This window comes from Staurois parvus, unplaced genomic scaffold, assembly GCF_062004578.1.
Source record: "Staurois parvus isolate SC_StPar_1 unplaced genomic scaffold, SC_StPar_1.0 ptg000149l, whole genome shotgun sequence".
NCBI lineage: Eukaryota > Metazoa > Chordata > Amphibia > Anura > Ranidae > Staurois > Staurois parvus.
The window spans coordinates 8,045,540-8,058,613 of record NW_028317945.1 but is presented as its reverse complement, the minus strand read 5'-3'; the positions used below and the strand labels follow the sequence as shown (position 1 = coordinate 8,058,613).

Genomic DNA, 13,074 nt, shown 5'->3' with positions numbered 1-13,074 from the left:
GGCTCCCACTTCTGTCAATCAGAGCCAGTGAGGTACCGGCAGGGTAACTGCTCACCGGAGGATCGGGGCTGCTCTACAGAGCAGCTAAGTATGACATGTTTGGTATTTTAACAAAAAACAAAAACCTTTAATTTCACTTTAAGATGACCAGATTTTCAAAATGAAATCCGAGGACACCCTATTGACCATATCCACATTTACTGGGGTTGAGATGGGAGCAGGCTGTGGGTGGGGATAATAGTGTACCATGAAGAGCACCACACAAAATGTTGGATGTGGCCAAATTATTCTAACAGTGGGAGGGGCTTAAAGGGTATGGATTGAGAACACATGCACCTACTTTGCTCTGGGTTACGAATGTCACCATCACATGCAATGGCAACGCGGCAAATGATCCACATTTTTACCTCCAGCAACAAAGTGTTCACAAACTGAGAGGGTAGGGACTGGGAAGACCTTGTAATATTGGTTTGTGACATCATCAATAACCCCAAACAGAGCCCAGAGCAGACACCCTCCCCTCGCTCCTCCGGTTCCAGGCCAATCAGACAAATGTTGTAAGATGGATTACCCTGCAGCTGCCTGGGCCAGGGATGCCGTTGTTAAAGCTGGAAAGAAACTGAGGACACATTCTTTTGACTAGGGATGAAATTGGGGATATTTTTCCCACGGACATCCCCATAATAGCAGGGACATCTGCTCACCCTAACGTAGACTGACCAGCTTCTACAAATGCTGGTTGCCTGACAGCCCAGAAAGAGGTCTGCAAAAGTAGTCTAAATACAGTATATCACTTGAGAGAAATGTGGTGCTGTTATTGCCAGCCAACCTCCTTCATTAAATGCTAGTTGCCTAGTTGTGACTGTCTTCAATAAATGAGTGCCAGATCTGAAAAATACACTGAGCAAGTGAATGTGAGACAAAACTTGAAATGCATTACCTGTATACTTGTTTTAAAGTGTTACGAGACCCAGGACCCTGTATTCACTCTATCTGGTCTCTCACAGTACACAGAACATGGAAGTGAAATTATTTTAGTAAATATAAACTGCTAAATACCTTTTCTCATCAGCAGTTAGAGCAGTCTTGTGACTTCTATCAGTGTTCAGCAGAGCACTGGTTAAAGCTTGTAGGAGGAGTTTTCATTCTGCTCTCATTCTGCTCTAGGAGGATGCAAAATCCCTGACCTCTGTCTGGACAGTGCTGATTGGCTCTGTGCTGATCACATGCACTCGCCCAAGAAAAAAACAAAAAACCTCTCTAGCAATATACACTAAACTGAGCATGTGCAGAATGGCTATGGTTCAGTCTGTCTTATCAGGAGATAAGAAGTGGACATTAGAGGAGGAGCAGAGGAGTCAGGATTAAACAGCCATTTTACACAATGCAAATGATTAACCCTTTAGGTTCCACAGTGAGTATAACAAGCAGGCTTTACTGCATATATAGAATGATTTTACTGTTGTGGGATTAGTAACACTTTAACCACTTGCCCTCCAGAGGATTTACCACCCTTCCTGACCAGGCCATTTTTTGCGTTACGGTGCTGCGTTACTTTGACAATTACATGGTCATGCAGTGGTGCACCCAAATTAAATTTACATCCTTTTTTCCCACTAATTGAGCTTTCTTTCGGTGGTATTTGATCGCCTCTGCTGTTTTTTTTGTCAATCATTAAAAAAAGACCAACAATTTTGAGAAAAAAACAATATTTTTGAGTTTTTGCTACTAAACATGTCCAGTAAAAAAATAAAAAAAAATCAAATTTAATCATAAATGTAGTCCAAAATGTATTCTGCTACATGTCTTTGCTGAAAAAAAAATCCCATTACGTGTAAATTAATTGGTTTACATAAAAGTTACAGCATTTACAAAAGGCGGTATAGATACTGGAATTTTTTTTTTTTTTTTTTTACTAGTAATGGCGGTGAACAGTGACTTACACCCTGTTCCAAATTATTATGCAAATGATATTTTTCTCATTTACCTAAATAATTGATGTAAATAACAGTCAGCATAATTCTCGTGTTATCAACTATTAAGAGTACAATTCAAATTTTATTGAACAAACCTCCTAATGATAACAGTATTTTTTTTAAACATAAAAAAACTTACAATGCACTGTTCCAAATTATTACGCACAGTAAGTTTCAAAACTCTTTATAGGTTGTAAATAACTGAAAATTGTTATTTGTTGTGTTTGCAGCATATTTACTGAAATCAAAAGCTATTTCAATCAAACTTTTAATAACATTTTAACTTTTTAAACATTTTAACAGGTCACGTTACATTTTAACATAGGACCCCTTATTTGATAGCAGCTTCACAAGTCTTGCATCCATTGAACTTGTGAGGTTTTGGACAGTTTCTGCTTGAATTTGTTTGCAAGATTTCAGAATAGCCTCCCAGAGCTTCTGTTTGGATGTAAACTGCCTCCCACCCTCATAGATCTTTTGCTTGAGGATGCTCCAAAGGTTGTCAATGGGATTGAGGTCAGGGGAGGACGGAGGCCAGACCATGACTTTCTCTCCTTTTATCCCCTAAGCAGCCATTGATGCAGAGATATTCTTTGCAGCATTAGATGGTTTCATTGTCATGCATGAAGATGATTTTATTACGGAAAGCATAGTTCTTCCTTCTGTACCAGGGAAGAAAGTGGTCAGTCATAAACTCCACATACTTTGCAGAGGTCATCTTTACACCTTCGGGGACCCTAAAGGGACCGACCAGTTCTGTTCCCATGATTCTGGCCCAAAACATGACTCCACCACTGCCTTGCTGACGTCGCAGCCTTGTTGGAACAGGGTGGCCATCCACCAACTATCCACTACTCCATCTGGACCATCCAGGGTTGCACGGCACTCATCAGTGAACAGGACTGTTTGAAAATTAGTCTTCATATGTTTTTCTGCCCAGTGCAGCTGTTTCTGCTTGTGAGCATTGGTTAGTGGTGGCCAAATAGAAGGTTTATGCACAGTTGCAAGACTCTGGAGGACTCTACACCTTGATGTCCGTGGGACTCCAGAGGTACCAGCAGCTTCAAATATCTGTTTGCTGCTATGTAATGGTATTTTAGCAGCTGCTCTCTTGATCCGATGCATGGATCTGGCAGAAATCTTCCTCAATGTGCCTTTATCTGCATGAACCCGTCTGTGCTCTGAATCAGCCACAAATCTCTTAATAGTGCGATGATCACGCTTACGTTTTCGTGAAATATCTAATGTTTTCATACCTTGTCCAAGGCATTGAACTATTTCACTCTTTTCAGCAGCAGAGAGATTCTTTTTCTTCCACATATTGCTTGAAAATGGTGCTCTGCTTAATAATGTGGAACACCCTCCTTTAGTAGTTTTTTCTTAAATTGGGCTCACCTGCCAATCTAATTATCACAGGTGTCCGAGATTGTTTTCAGTGATTAAAAGAGCCCTGAGACACAATGCCATCCATGAGTTAAACTGAAAAACAAAATATTTAACCTCCTTGGTGGTATTCCCGAGTGTAGCTTGGGGTAACATTTCAGTACTACAAACGGTAACCCCGAGCTACACTCGGGAATACCATGCGACACTGCTCCGGCATTTGTTCTTCACTTACCTTACCCTGCGCTCCCACGATGTGTCCCCTGCAGCGTCCCCGGCCATCTCCTCCGGCCGATGCCGGCATCCGGCTTCTGTGTCCTGTGACGTCGGGACGTACGGGCGCCGCTGGCGGCGGGAAATTTAAAAATTTAAAAAAATGTCTTTTTTTTTTTTTTACATTTTACATAGTAAAACATTGCTGTCTCAACCAATTTCACATACATTTTGTCCCTAGTGCTTTGTCCTGTGCCCTGCCTGCATTTTGTCTGTTCTTTCTGCCTGGAAACTGAGAAATGTCCATGGCGTCCAAAAAGTGTCCCTTTAGGTCAAAAGCGGTTTAGATCAGCTAGAGAACAGCGATAGTAAATCAGAACCACTTGCAGAATTGAGTGATAATGATTCGTGGGGAAATTCGTCATCAGACACTGAAAACGATTTTGCGACTTTGATCAGCAATGTGCTAACTTGGCGCTATATTTCACATTTCAGTGTTTTTGGTTTGATTATATTATTGAATTAAATGTATTATTATTATATTATTATTTTTTATGATTATTTATTAAATTATAATTTATGATTACGTGTTTCAAATTTTATCCTACCCGGGATGTTTACTAGACTCTTGTTCGGACAGATTTCAGTGAGTTATTGCTAAGAATTACAGGCCTACAATAAAAAAACTACATATTTCCATGCAAAAAAATGGTACCGCTTTCAGCAACAAAAATCGGAAAGAATCATACCACCAAGGAGGTTAATCTTTGTAACACTTAAATAGAATTTGCATAATAATTTGGAACAGGGTGTATAGTGGGACTGCGGCGGACATTCTGACACTGGGGGGAACTGACTTGGTGTCACTGACATCCCCAGTGACACCAATACAATGATCAGTGCTAATAAAAAGCACTGACACTGTACTAATGGCACTGGGCAGGAAGGGGTTAACATGAAGGGTGATCAAAGGGTTAACTGTGTGCTGGGAGTGTTTTAGTATGGGGCGGTGTGTTGGTGCTTCACTGTGCACAGCCATCCAGAGCAGTCTGCCTGAGCTGACAGGGAGAAGGACTGTTAGTAAACAGTTCTCCTCCCTATCAGAGATGCTCGGTAGTGACTAGGCGCCGGCAGGTAATCACCAGCCAGGACCCCGTGATTGACAGCCGTGGCGAATGGTAGTGCGGGTAGGGTAAGCGCACGGCTCACACACGCCTCCTACCCAGAAATACAAAATCATGTGTACATATCTACGTGATTTTGTGCACCCCTGCCGCCCTGTAGCAGTATATGTGCTATAGGGCAATCAGGAAATGGACCCATAACATAATAATAATAATAACAACATGACAGCTAGGGAAATGTCAGGAAAATGTCTTGAATGGCAGCCTACATATTCTCATATTTTTCTAATGACAAGTTTGATTTCTTTTAAGAACACAAGAAGCCCAGGGTGGGGGAGGAATATTTCTAGGTCAGGTTGGTGTCATAGGCTGTAATAAAGTAATTCACATTTACTTCTGTAATCCCAATCCAGAGATTTGCATTTTGAATGTGTCAGCTGCCAGTGACTGTGTGTCTGTGCCAGCCTAATTGCAGGGAACATCAGCAATGATATCTTATTCCAGGCCTGTGCAGATTAGTGCACAGGAGCGAGAAATTTAAAGAATCTGCTGTTAAGACAGGGACCTTGGAGGTAAGGTTAGGTTCACGCCTATGCAGTCTGCATTTGATCCATTTCTGCGGTTCCTTTTTGTGTTTTTGCACATGCGTTTTTGCTGTGTTTTGATGCTTTTTGATGTTTTTTTTATTAATTTGAATTCTTTTTACTTGTTGCTGGGCAGATTAAAATGCATAAAAAATGCATCAAAAGCTACATGCTTTTCTGCAGCATCTCCACTGAAGTCTATAGAACCAAAAACGCAATGTTTGGGGTTTAAAAAAGTCCCTGACCCTTTCCAAAAAATGTACCGGGTGAAAACGTGGAGATGTGAACCTGTCCCATAGGAAATCATGTTAAATGGATTGCTGTGCGTTTCTGCAAAACGCAGCAGAAAATGCTTAGGTGTGAACCTAGACTAAGTATAATTCTAATGATTGCACCTTCCTACACACTGGAGAACTTTCTTCCCTTGACATGCACTTTATTTTTACATATGCTGATAAGCATGATTTCATTGCAGAGGAATTATGGTTATATTTCCTGGAGAAACATTAACCCAGGGTCCATAGAAACAGAATCTGGATATAGTACTGTATGTTCATTTAAAGTTGTTTAATTACCCTTAATATTTCCAATTTTTTTTTTATTAAAGTTGACCTCCAACAAATCTTGCAAGTATGTGTTCATTGAAAAAAAATCTTTAAGGGACCATTTACATCTATGCATTGCTAATTATTATGAATCTCACTCCAGTGCACATGCTTTGCAGCACATAACAAGGCACCATAGTGATCAGTCTGATTTATGGGACATTTTGGTGCCTCAGAAGCTTATTGGTTTCAATGGTCTGCCTTAAAGAGTAACATTTTTGTTAAGAAAAAAACATTCCTCTCTGGATGATCAATGTACATTGCAAGGTCTTTAACAAACTACTTATTTCTTGTCATGCTTCATATGATTGTAATGTTGACTGTCATATGCCTTTAAATGTTTTCAGTGTTTTGTCTCTGCTCCTCCCTTTCCTTTAGTTTAGCTAATATTGCATAATAGCCCTTCCCAGAGATGTATTGCAGTAAGCCTCTTGGCATGGCGCAGGAAATAGCATGTTCTTTTGACCTATAGAATTTCATTGTTATAAGATTCTCTCAGTTTATGGAATAAACTTCACAAGATCTACAAGATGTCATTCTCATTGAGTCACTGACTGTGGTGTCCATCAGAGGTTGAAGTTATCGCTATCTCATCACAACTGTAAATTACAGAGATCACACTATCAATGCCTAGATTGGAGCCATCAGAACAATCAAAAGAACAGTGGAATGCTTCATAAGAATCCTTGCTAACACGTATACACAGTGAGATGTTACATGGATCCTGGATATAACAGCTATAGAGAGTGCAGCCATCTCTACACAAGTGTGTACATGTCTCCAAGTATATCCCAGCATAACACTCTTCAGCGTCAAGACAAATTATTGATGTGAATGTTTTACAACTGCAAGTTTATACACTGCATGTGTCAAACAATGTAGCGCTGCATTGTTTGACAGATTTTATATCAAAGCTTCAGAGGTTATACCTTTATGCTAGCTGCTCATTATTTACTCATTTCCTAGTGCTCGTATACCCCTCATATCCTTTATACACTGCATGTGTACACATTACAACACAACTCTTGTCTGTGAACTTATAAGAAAAAAAAATAAATTATTCCTGCAATTATTGCATTAAAACCTGATCTCAGTCACAGAAGAAGTTATACATTTCTCTGTAAGCTTTCTATCAACCCCTCTCCTTGTTAACATGATGTTTCAGGAAACTGATATACAGTCTGGGGAAACTAATACACAAACACAATCAGAGCTTCATCCAGAGCAGGACTTAAACCCTGAATTAGATAAAAGAGAAAAACGCTTAACAAAACTAAGCTGGAAAGTACAAGAAAGTCTTAATGCTGACAAGTCAGAATTGCTGTCTAATATTAATGACTTATGGTCTAATACTGTTAAATGCATGTCTGCTCTCTCCCAACAATCTCATGAGCCATTACAACTAGAGGGCGCTATCCAGCAATTGAATGTTGCTTATGAGAATTATCAAAGTCTGTGTGTTAAATATATTGCTCTGTTAAAGTGGTACCACACTCAAGAGTCATTGGAAGAATTAAGGAGTTTTGAGGAGCTCAATCTTGAAAGAGACAATTTAGTGGTGCGAATAAAGACAAAGGCAGAAGTGAAAATAACACAGCTCCATGAATCCAGATCTTATCGCTCTGCATCTACTTTGCTGCATTTTCTAAAGAAGTGCAGGGACTTCTTCCCTGCGTGTCAGGGGCACGGAAGTCCATTCAAATTAATGGGCTCTCATGCCTGTGCAAAATGCAGCCTGTACGGCCGCATATATGTGAACCGGGGGTGAAGGTTTTTTACCTTCATGCATTCTATGGATGAAGGTAAAAAACCTTCTTTGTGCTCCCCCCACAGCCCCCCTTTATATTTATCTGAGCCCTCTCTTGATCCAGAGATATGCACAGAACGGACTTGTTCTCGCCATTGGCAGAGACACAGCAGCAGGAGCCATTGGCTCTCACTGCTGTCAACCACAGCCAGTGAGCCAATATGGAGAGAGTGGGGGGTAGGGCGAGCAGCGTCTCAATGTGCCTTATATACAGTAATTGTCCCTCCCTCCGCGCCCATCACTCTCCTTGTTCATCATACATTTCCCCCTGCTGCCTAGGTCCCCCTGTGTGCCCCCACCCCAGCTTTTCTCTTCTCCTTCCCACTGGCAGCTTCAGGAACACAATTGGATCCTGCAGGATGTAGAGTAGGGAAAGGGTCTGGTAAATATGTCACATTTACCAGCACCTTTCCTGAATGAATACAATGAGTGATCGGTGCTGATCACTCACTGTGTCCATTCACAGCTGAAGCATACTAACCTTTTTTATGGGGGGGGGGGTGCCCTGTCAAGTTGGCTGTATGGGGCCCTGTGATCATCAGTCTACTGACTCTGTCTCACTGTCCAATCACAGGGTGGGAGCAGGGACATGTCTTTGGTGTACTGCTAGACTGTAGGAGAGAAAAGTCAGGACTTCAGACTGACTTGGCTTTTTGGTAGGGCTGTGTAAATCTAAGAAATAAATGGACAGAAATACAAACTCTTTGGAAGGTAATACAGGTTCCCCAGAACAATGCAATAGAAAAATACCCAGCACATTTACCAGCTTGTACACACAGCCAAAATTCTAAACTTCATAAGCAATTTGAGCTAAAACCAAGAGATTATTGGTGCACACATTTGCATTTGCAACTGCTATATATACAAAGCTACACTGCAATACCAAGGCCCCTCTGTAAGGTGTGCTTCCCAAATTTAACAGAGCTCCTAACTTTGGACATGTATAGTAAACTATATAGCAAACCCAATCAATGTCATTTCAAAATCCATTTTTAATCTTTTTAAATCTGAAGTTTTTATTAGAATAATACATTATGATCTTGACATTATTGTTTTTGTTCAGGCACTTCCTATTTGGGGATGACAACATGTTGACCCCATCTCCAAGATGTGCTCTTATGTTGCTAACCTGTGTAGCCTGGCCAGAAGTGCCTGCCTGTGGGACAGACGCTTGGTTTGAGCACTGATAGTTGACCATGCCACTGTGCTGCTTTTCCCAATAGGGCTGTGCGGGGAGAGAGGTAGAAGAACACTGCACTCAGAGCTGCCAGAGGAGAGCCCCACTCATCAATGACACTGGGGCAGCTGGAAGAGACGACACAGCAATTGGCTGCCACACAGCCCAGGAGAAGGGGAGCCTGAGTGTTCATGAGAAGTGTAATCTCTTGGGGACAATCCCTGAACTAAAAACTGAGTGGGGCTACTGAAATATGTTGGATGTGCAGGAAGTGTAGGAGAAAAGAAAAAGGATTAGGAGAGGCATGCTGCTGTTCAGTCTCATTTGAAGGGCTCATGTACACTATAGCTGATAAACTCATGTTTAGGAGCAGTTCAGCGTTTTTTTCAGCAGCCCCTGAACTCAACCTAATGTTTTCATATGTGTCCATGTACACATCATCGTTTTCAGTCGTTTACAGGCATTTGAGTTTACAGACGTTTTTTTTTTTATGCAGAAAACTTGCGTTCAGCAGTCGATTTTATCAGTGTTTCAAACGCAAAACACTTGTAAACGTGGCTAAATGCGGCAAATCATGTTTTATAAGCGTTTGCGTCTGAAAATTTTTTTTTTAACTCTTCCAGTTCCTGATGCTGTCCAGAGCCTTTTTTCATCATGAAAAATGCATGCAAAGTGTTTTCAAGGTACTCAGATGGTCAAAACATTGAAAACAGGATGTTCCTACCAACCTTGTCACATATTGTAATGATCAATTCACACATCAGACCTCTCCCACCCTTGGAAACAAAAGATATGTTAATGACCATTCACACCTCAAATTCCCTCAAATGACCCCCTGCCAGGTGGCCTTAATGACTCACTCCACCAGATACCTTTCCCACCCTTGGAAACAAAAGAAATGTTAATGAGCAACTCACACCTAAGCTAATCTCAACACATACTGTTGTCTCTGCTTCTACTCTCTGTATTTCTCTGAAACAGTCTTAAATAGTTAATAATTCACCACTTTTCAGTGCATTCTGGGCATTTAGGAGGTTCTCCTGTGCTTATCTTTAAAAACGCGTTATGCAAATGTGGCTAAACAGCCGTTTTTTAACCTACGTTTTCCAGCAGTCAGTTTCCATCGTTCAGAAGTGTCCCATGTACATGGGGCCGAAGAGTCAAGAGCTGTACTGCTAACTAGGAGTTTTTTAGCCAGACTTCTGAGGAGGCCTACAAGTAAAACAATAAAATTGATGAACATTTTACAAAGCTGCACAGATTTTTTTGGTTATCATTAACATTTTTTATTTAATGTTTTAGAAAGAAGAAAACAAGCATGGCATACATTGTTCCCAGTTTACAATCCAGGCACACATAGGTGCAAAATATAAAACAATAACAGGATTAGATAAAGTACATGAACATCCAGAAAGATACACCGAGATGGGCCTCTGGCAACATGTTTTTATATTAGACGTTTATGAATTCTTACTGCCTGGTTATCAAAGACGCATATGGTTTGTTAGATGTCATCTTGGAGTGTCAGTAAAGCAAGAAATTACAACAGAGCGTGTGTAAAAAAAGGCTGCATACCAAATACCTGGTCCTGGGAATTCACACATACTCCCTAGCGGTGAGGCATGGAGATAAGAGAGCCTAAGCCCAGGTTCCCTGGTGACATGAAGATTAAAATTACAGATTACATGGCTTCTAGCTAGGAGGAAGAAACCGGATGTGGACTGGAATGTTGACCTGGGTCATAGCATTTTTGGCAATATAGCAGTGCCCCCTGGTGGAGACAATGACATACTTCTAGGAGGATGGCTGGGATAATACTATACTTCCTAATGAGTTGGGAGGACAGCCCCTTATGCGTTATGGACTGTCGTTCATTGACGGAAAACTACACCAGGTGCGTCAAAGGTATTTGTGTTGGTGATGTCTGAGAGTGCTTTTAAATACAATTCTGGCCATGCTTGCTCTCTCTTCTTTCCCTCTTTCTACCCAGGGCTCAACCAAAGGATACTCACGAACTTATGTAACGTATCATCTTTGCTCTTTTATTTCTATGTGCCCTGTAATATTTGTTTAGGTTTCTCTGTTAGTGTTTTACTTCCTTTGTAAAGAAATAAGATCTTGTTCTTTGAGCTTTGTGTTTATTATTATAGCTAATATTGTAATATATTACGTCCATCAATATTGGCAGAGCTTAGATATACTAACTAATTATAGGGACCGACAAGATAGTACATAATTTTATTATAAATGGGGGGGGGGCAAAAAAACCCACCCTCCTCATTTATTTCAGGTATTATCAATGCAGAATAGATGTTCTCATCTTGACAGTGGGAGTGTGCAGACTTATAAGGATCAAATGAAAACTCAATTCGACTTGATGAGTGAATCCTATCAGTTTGAATACAAGGTATCCTGTGATTTAAAAAAAGAAAACCAGAACATAAAAAACAGAAAGAGAGAAAAGAGAAGGGGAGAGAGAAAGGAGTGCTGCATCAGTCAAGAAATCTAGCAGTGACCCAAAGACTGAGGTGTAAACAGAGTCAAAGTGGGTCTATTCAGGGTGAGTTTTTTTTAACCACTTGCCCTTCTGAGGATTTACACCATCCTTGACCAGGCCTCTTTTTGCTATTCGGTGCTGCATTATTTCAACCAGGGGCGGACTGACAACTCATGGGGCCCCCGGGCAATAGGGGATCATGGGGCCCCTGTGTCCTTGCCCAAACTCAAAAAAGTCTATGAAAAAGGTACCAGGGGCATCTCATGGGGCCCCCTACTGACCCCGGGCCCTTGGGCAGTGCCCGAGTTTCCAAATGGTCAGTCCGCCCCTGATTTCAACTGATAATTGCACGGTCATGCGAATCCTGTACCCAAACAAAATTTACGTCCTTTTTTTTCACATAAATAGAGCTTTCTTTTGGTTATATTTGATCACCTGTGCGCTTTTTATTTTTCGCGCTATAAACAAAAAAAGACCAAATATTTTTTACTTTCGGCTATAAAAAATATATAGTAAACTCAAAGTTAGTCATAAATTTAGGCCAAAATGTATTCTGCTACATGTTTTTGGTAAAAAAATCCCAATAAGTGTATATTGATTGCTTTGTGTGAAATTTATAGCATCTACAAACTATAGTATACGTAGATAATGGAATTTATACAGCTTTTACTTTCTGACTGCCCATCACAATTCTTGAGGTGCTAAAATACCAGGACAGCACAAACTTCTCCAAATTACCCCTTTTCGGAAAGTAGACACCCTAAGCTATCTGCTGAGAGGTATATTGAGTCCATGGAAGATTTTTTTTTTCCACAAGTTTTTGGAAAATTACAAAAACATTTTTTTTTTACACAAAGTTGCCTCCCCACATACAGGAGCCTGAAATCCAATGATCACTTTGAAAGCCTTCCTCATTTCACTTCCGCACTACCTATCACAGTTTTGGAGGCCCTGGAATGCCAGAATAGCACCAACCCCCCCCCCCCAAACGACCCCTTTTGGGAAAGTAGACACCCCAAGGAATTTAAAAAGAGGCATGGTGAGTATTTTGCAGATGTTCATTTTCCAGAAGCTTGTGGCAACAAACGAGGGCCTCCAAAACTGTGATAGGTAGTCGGGAAATGTAATGAGGAAATAAAGCCCTTTAAAAGCCTAAAGGTGCTTATTGGATTTTGGGGTTCTGTACTTGGCTAGCCTGCCAAAAAGTCTCTCACATGTGATATCCCCATATTCAGGAGAAGTAGTAGAATGTATTTTGGTGAGCAATACCCATGGCATGTATGAGCAATAAATCATTTAAGTGACAAATTTGTGTAAAACAAAATATATATTTTTTTGTCATTTTCCAAAAACTTGTGGTAAAAAAAAATTCTTCTACTAACTCAACATGCCTCTCAGCAAATAGTTTGGGGTGTCTACTTTCCAAAAAGGGGTCGTTTTGGGGGGTGGGGGATTTTATGCCCAGCGTTAGAAGTTTAAGCCACACATCACCATAAACCTTTTCTCAAATACCTCCAATCCCAACAAAATATCCACAAAAAATGTATAAAATTGTCCAATGTAAAATAAATCTTCACACGTTCAATAAAGTGTCCAGTTCAAATCTCCAATCCAGATCCAGAATACCTCAAAAAAATAAAACTGAATATAGTGTATTACCTTCATATATTTCACACTATTTCCATTAGTGACACGTGTTTCATGCAAA

General features: G+C 40.5%; 1 long non-coding RNA gene across 1 annotated transcript in view; it reads left to right on the top strand.

Moving 5' to 3' along the window:
* The window catches only part of LOC149464692 (uncharacterized), a 67,476-nt gene extending 56,478 nt beyond the window's left edge, over positions 1-10,998 (top strand). The window contains exon 5 of the long non-coding RNA XR_016312341.1: positions 10,172-10,998. This is a non-coding gene — a long non-coding RNA (uncharacterized LOC149464692). The remainder of the gene's footprint in view (positions 1-10,171) is intronic.
* The last annotated feature ends 2,076 nt before the right edge of the window (positions 10,999-13,074 follow it).